Source organism: Gavialis gangeticus, unplaced genomic scaffold, assembly GCF_001723915.1.
Source record: "Gavialis gangeticus isolate Ggan-Ray unplaced genomic scaffold, GavGan_comp1, whole genome shotgun sequence".
Lineage (NCBI taxonomy): Eukaryota > Metazoa > Chordata > Crocodylia > Gavialidae > Gavialis > Gavialis gangeticus.
In genome coordinates, this window is record NW_017729025.1 from 143,512,698 (window position 1) to 143,520,028 (window position 7,331).

Genomic DNA, 7,331 nt, shown 5'->3' on the forward strand with positions numbered 1-7,331 from the left:
CTGATCGGGGAGCCAGGGCCAGGAGCTCCTTACAGTGGGGGCAGAGGGACATTGTCCCCAACCCAGCAGCAGGCAGCCCCCTGGGGTCAGAAGACAGCTGTCTCCTGGCCCAGTGTTCCCTGCCAGCCCCTGGGCTAGCACCCACGTGGAGTCTGGAGCTCCCCACAGTGGCAGTCAGGGTCTATTGCAGGGCTGCAGGGAACTAGGAGCAAACTTTCTCCCTAATCTTCGCATGTGTAGACACCTACCCCAAAACCCTTACTCCAGAGTATCTTACTGTACAGTAAATCTAGGCTGGAGTAAATGTATGTGTAAACACACCCAGTTTCTCATGGGTTGGTCTTGGGTTTGGGGGTTATTTTCATTTTTTTTAATAGCATAATAGCTATATCAACCTCTTCTACATGTGTTCAGAATACGATTTCCACAAAAAAGACTTGTGGTCTCATTGTATCTGGTACGGTCTGAGCCAAGCCCACTCTTACATGCACCAGAGCTTTTGAGTATGGGTCTTCTAAGAGAATAAGCAGCATGTTTCTAAAATACAGAGATCCTAAAGATAAAATCCCTACTGACCAACTTCCTCAAATCAATAATCTTCAGTCAAGCCAGTGGCAGGCTTCAAATATAAACCCTGGGTAATGGCTTTACCTCTGTTCTCCTGCATCTTTAGAGAACACTTTTACAAAATACTCAGTTAACCTATTTATCCAGCTGTTGCAATGTGATCCTTCACATCAAAGATGATAGAGTTTGCTTGCTAAATCAGGAATCCCATTCCTAACAAACTAATGTGGTTCTGTCTTCATTTACATCCTATTCACAGCTTCACCAGCTTTGGAAAGCAATGGACACCAAAGGAGAAACTTCTCTTCAAATCAGCATCAAGCTTTTCACCTCTGAAAAATGGAAGCTAGATGCTTTTTTTAAAATTATAAGCTCCTTCAAATGATCAAAAAATATTCACCCACTCTCAAGAATTTGTTAGGGTAGAGGTCCCTCTACATAATGGATAACCATACATACTCCATATGTGCTGGAAAAGCCAGGTGCAAGGAGATGACTTTCCTTTTGAATTCTAATACTCCTTGTTCTTAGAGAAGAAAAAAAGTGGAAGCTTGAGAGCAGTACAGAGGTGTTGATTTTTATTTTGTTTTGGTATCGTTTCATTTCCTTGCAAGACTGGTAGCTGGTGCACATCTGTGCCTCTGGAGCTGCAGTGCTGAAAAATGACAGCAGCTAAATACAAAGATGATGACAGAAGAAGCTTTTTCTGTTAGGTGCTGAAATTTATTTTTCAGGATAGGTGGCAGCTCTCTCCATCCTCACTGTTTTCATACAGTCATCTGATCAATAGATGGTACCTATTTCATCACAAACCAGCATATTAGCAACTTCAGGATGGGGGAACTTGTTTGTGTGCACGTGCTTTAAATAAACTTCCAGGCCCAGATCCTCAGCTGATGTAAATTGGCAAAGCTGCATTAAATTATATGGCTTAGTTGTATTGAAGCCAATAGACGAATAGGCCAATAGACCAATGAGACCTGCCCCTAAGTATCTTGCAAAGATACAGAAAAGTGAGGATTGTAAGTTGCTTTTCTGACTATGCTTGGTGGGTTTGGACTAGGACTAATCCAGTTACCAGTTCTCAAGAGAAGTAGAAGTATTTGTGCACTGTTCAGCTTTCTTAAAAAGCCATAGCCTTATTCTCTTTTGCAACAGTTAGGTGCATACAGAAAGCAGAATTATACCTTTTAGCTAATAGGAAACATTTGGTTTGGTAAACTTTAAGCAGATTTAGAATGTTCTGTAGGGATCCTGGTCCTAGCAGACTTTATTCAGGCAAAACTATAAAATGGAGAAGACAGCAAGAAGAGTCTTAAATTGTACCAGCTCTTTGGGGCAAAGGCAAGATTACATTCTATATTTATCCAACACAATCCACAATGGTATTCTGGTCCACTGCCAGCAAAAAATGTATTTTATAGGTTTCTGTGAGGGGGAGAAAGGAGCAAGTGGAGGAGTATTAAAGGTTTCTTGGAAAGTTAGACTTCCAGTTACCCTCAGCAGCATCCAGAGTTAGTCATCTTCAAAATCACTTTGGTGCTTTTGAAAAAAATCTCACTTATCTTTAATGTACAGTGACTAGCACAAAGGGGCATTGATTCCACCTGGGTCTTCTAGACACCAGTGTAATACGGATTATAGATTGTAACAATTTGATCGAGTCCTGTGGCGTTTATGCAGGTGAAAGTTCGGTTAACTTCAAAAGGAGTTTTGGCTAAACAGGAATGGCAGAGAACAAACCCTTAGTTTGCCATTCAAAAATCCCTCTGACAAAGATAAGAACGTATTTAAAATAGTAGCCATGATTTTTCTTATCGAGCAAAATGTAGCTAATATATTCCAAGACTAGAAAATAAACAGGGCTAGTAAAGCTGCTGAAAATAAATTTCTGGTCATTGTTAAGTCTCTCCTTTTCTCTGTATAAAGAAGAATAATACTCTGAGTTCTACATCATCTTCCCCCTAAATTAATACGATAATGTTAGCTTTACTTCACATCCCCCTTGGAAATGTTCTTCTGTAAACAGAATGGAATTAAGCCTTATTATTTCCATAGCATTTCATATTTACTCACTGATATGGTAATAAAGTACTAAGTGTATAAAACGTTTGGCAAATAAACCCTTTTCCACAGGACACATTTTTAAAAGAAAGGTTATTTTCTGAACCTCTTGCAGCAATTTTTTTGTTTGTTTTAGTTTAAATCCAAAATATCTTTCTGTAAGCGGAGAGAGAAATCACAAAACTGGCAGAGTATATAAATCTAAACAAAGGCATAGCAGGACAGCTCTGCATCCAGGGCAACCGCACAGGTCAGCAAAGACGGTGCCCAGAGTTGCTGCCCCAGGCATCCTGCCCCCCTTCTGTTATGCTACTGGATCTAAAATAAAATCCTGGGCCACCAGGACACAAGCATCTGTCATGATGCTATTTTCAGTTGAAAACTTTACAGCAGGCGTACCCAACTGCTGGCCCACGGGCCAGATCTAGACCACAGCACTATGTCATCCAGCCCACGGGCTCCCTCCAGGTCCAGAAATTTGGCAGTAGGGGGGCAATGGCACCGCTCCCTGCTGCCAAATGTCCAGACCTATGGGAAGCCCCAGGCTCTGCATGCTGGATATGATACCTGATCCCAGCACACGGCGCTGGGTGGGGGTAGTGCCAGGCCCCAATGCCTAACTGTGGTGTGGGAGGTTGGGAGGGGACAGTTCTGGGCCCCTCTGACCCAGTCCCAGTGGAAAGAGGCAGTGCTGGGCCCCAAGACCTGATCTAACCCACAGATCGACCCCCACCACACATCTGACCCATAAGGCCAGGAGGTTGAACATCATTGTTTTAGGGAGATTTCTCTGATCCTCTGCTAACGTTGCAAAAGAATGGAAAGGACCATGCAGGACATAACCACCCACCAGTGTGTGAAGCTGCACTCTGCCCTGTACAGAGGTATGGTCCCCCCCCGCCCAGGCTATCTTTTCCAGTTTTTTTCCACATGGAACTTAATTCAATTCTACTTCCAAAGGGACTTCTATGATGGAAAAAGTGGCAACTGTCTTTTTCCTTTGAACATGGCCCAATATCACAAGATGAAGAAATAATCCATGACTGGAAAAACCCAGTTTATCCAAGAATGAGTCAGTGTTCATTCATAAAGTAAACCAGCGTTTATTGGGTGTATATCTTACTATCACAATAGGCATTTCATTTCCTGGTTCCCAAAAACATTTCTCCAGCAAACAAATTGACTCAAAAGACAAACAATTCATAATTTTGCTAATTAGAGTATCATCTTTACAAAGAAACTTAAGTATATACAATTCTTCTATTAATAATTGATAGGTAAACATGATAATAGTAAGATGCTTATAATATTATATCATATGACCAGTCTCATATGAGATTTCCCAAGAACAGGACATACAGTAATAATCAGAGCTTGTGTGTCCTCCTACATGTAATTTTTAAGCTGAATAGTCACGGACATGTCTCTAAAACATGAGAAGTACTTGAAATTCAAATGCTAAAACCAAAGCTTCTTGAAAGTTACCTGAACATCCCTGGTTTGGAAATCTCCCAAGATCAAAGTTGTGTGTCAGGTTTCTAGTCTTTCCTAATTATAGGCCACAGTAAAAATTCTATGTTTTTTTTGTTTTGGTAGTGTTGAGGTTTAGCTGTTGCCATGATGGTCCAGCAAATATACGAGAGACAAGAATTCTCGTGAATGCCACGGTATCTTTTTGGACCAACTACATGCATCTTTCCTGTGAAGCCTGACGCAAGGTATTGGGATATCTGGCTTGCCTATGTCTATCCCAACTGTGCAGTCAGTCCAGTAAAAGGTACTAACCACAAACATTTGTTCCTCTTGCACGTTTCTTTTGTGACGTTGTTCCTACCCTGAATAAAATTAAGAAATTTGGAGAGACAAAAATAATAAACAACCGTCAGCCAGGCATTTTGAGACATCAGAAAGCATCTGGGTTTGGACTGCTTTAAGCTACAGAGAAAAATAAGTTTGTTCTTATTTTATTCAAACCTGCTCTCCATCCTCAGGAGCAATAGTGCAATTGAGTTATAATGACATATGGTGGCAATTTTGGTCTTCATTCATAGATGTATCTCAGTGCAGATTGCAGAGCTGGAAGTCCTTCTCCGTGTGACAAAACAGCACCCAAAGCAGTACAGTTTGGGCCTTTAGAAGGAGAAAGACAACAAATCTGAGGGAAGAGCAGCAAAAACGTTAAGGGCTAGAGGAAAAGGCCTTGTGTAAAAACAAACAAAAAGCTAAATATAGCCAACACTGGACAAAGAACGACTAAGAACTAGATTTTTTTTAAGTACAGTAATGGAAGTTAGACACTTTTGAAAATCTCATTAGGTGCTTTTTGGCAGCTCCTAGTGCCCAAATCAATGCATTTCAAAATCTGGCTCTAAGAGGCAGTTGAGGTGAAGAGCTAATAATCATTAAATCGTTATGGAGTAAAAATACCAGAGTGTTAAAAATCATTCAGATTGGTCCAGGGGGCAATTTTAAAGAATAAAGAATTGAAACTAGACAAGATGAAATGGCAAGGAAGAATGGTTTGCTAGTTAAGGAACTGGAGTAGGACTGAAGATACATATATTTCATTTCCAGTTCTGCCACAGTCTTCCTGTTTGACCCTGAACAAGATGCTGTTACTCTCTCACCAACATGAGATGCTTAATGCACAGCAGACTAATCCTACTGTGCATTAGCGCATCATGGCAGAAGCCATGCTAATGAGCATTAGTCTACTGCACATTTACCATCACAAGAAGACCGGGCACCTTTGCTACTTCTAATACGAGTTGGTACCTCATATTAGCAGTACTAAACTTCATGCACAGTAGCTACAGTGCATTAATGTAGGTGTAGACGCACCCTCTTTGTCTCATTTCCTAATAATTAAAACAGGTAGCATTTCCTTACTCATATACCTCTGATTGTCTTATCTATTTTGACTGGAAGCTCTTTGGGCCATGGACTGTCTTTTACTCTGTTTGTCAAATATCTATTATGGGGCCCTGCTCTCAGCTGAAACTCCATAGGGCCTAATACACAGTAAATAACCACTGCAATTCAGAAACACTTAAATGAATGTTACCGAAAGTATAAGGAGGTAAACTCAGTGCCCAGAATACAAGGACGCTGATTAAAACCCAGTTCATTGGTTTCATGACAAGCACTGATCTGTAGTCTGGATGTAAAGAGCTGTGAAGCATGAATTGTTAGTCATCTTTTCCCTGGAATTTACTAGTCTGGTCTATTCTTTTCTACTCACCAACAATCCAGGTCTCCAGCTCCTGTGCATTGAAGATGGGTTATGGAGGATATTTAAAAGGCTTCATCTGAAAGCAGTCTTTGTGATAGCTGGACAAAGGGAGAAATTAAAAAGTCAAATACTTTAAAAATCACATTCCTAGCGTCTCCACAGATAAACCGCCTGCACTTCTAACACTAAGCAACATTTCCCACTTTGTTCATGTGACAAAGGGAACTTTATGACTAAGATACTAGCAGCAGGGTGTCAGGTTTGCAAGCTGGAACATCCTACTTTCTGCTCTCAACACCATTGTATGATACTGCTCATTTTGAACTCCAGTGTCATTCTGTAATATCATTGTTTTATAACTCAGTTTTAAGAGTCAGCATTACTATTTCTGTTCTGGTCACAGATGCGCTCTGTAACCCACTAATCCAATGGCCATTTACCCCTCTTCCAAATGTTGACTGCTGAACCCAAACTGAGGGACTGTTAAGTCTAGCCACAAAGGATGGGAAGAACAACACAGTGCAGCAGATAAACTGGTAGCAGCCAGCATATGAAGCTCAGTGTAAGCAGTGAGCCAGGGTTGTACTTAACACAAGGAGGCCCCCAACTCATTTGCCATGACTGTAAGATAAAGAAAAAGAATTAGGAATAACTAAAAAGAGAGTGAGAGAGAAAAGAGGAAAGGGACGGGCAGGGGAAGCAATGATACTAGGATGCACGTAAATAATAGGTAACAGGTATGCACAATCAGAAAATAAAATTATGGCATACTCAAATCAAATAGACAGAATCACAAATAGGCAAAAAAAGTGGAAAAGATAAATGAAACTCAGAGCTGGAAATAAAATAAACAACTTGCTTTGATTTGATCACTTGGGCCGCATCCAGATGACCACGGCTGTTGTTTCCCAGGGAACAAGTAGCAGTAGTGTACCTTGTACCACTGCTACTTGCCCCTGGGGAACACCCATGTTACATGCACTCTGGCATGCAGCAAGTTACCCCAGGTGGGGTAACTATGCTGTCCCTAGCAGCCTTACCTGGGGTCCTGAGGGAGCTGCAGCCATGGTGCTCCTGCAGCTGCAAACCTGGCCAGCAACCAGAGTATGGGCTCCAGCTCGCCAGGCTCCACTTTTGGGGAGCACATGCTGCTGTCATGTGTACTGCCCCGCTTTTTTTTTTTGACCATGAGGTTTTTTTGACCACAGGATTTCCTGGGGTCAAAAAAAACAAAACAAAACAAAACAAAAACCAAACAAACATAAAAAAGAAAACAACCCCCCCCCCGACCCCCCACCAGGGCAGGAGAACAACAAAACCCCAAAACAAAAACGGGAGTCATGAGTCCAGCCAGGTAGGCATCCGGCCTCTTCTTAAAGAGCCCCAGGGTAGGGGCCAGCACCACTTCCCTTGGGAGTTGGTTCCAGCTCCTAGCCGCCCTAACTGTGAAGTAGTTTTTGCGGATGTC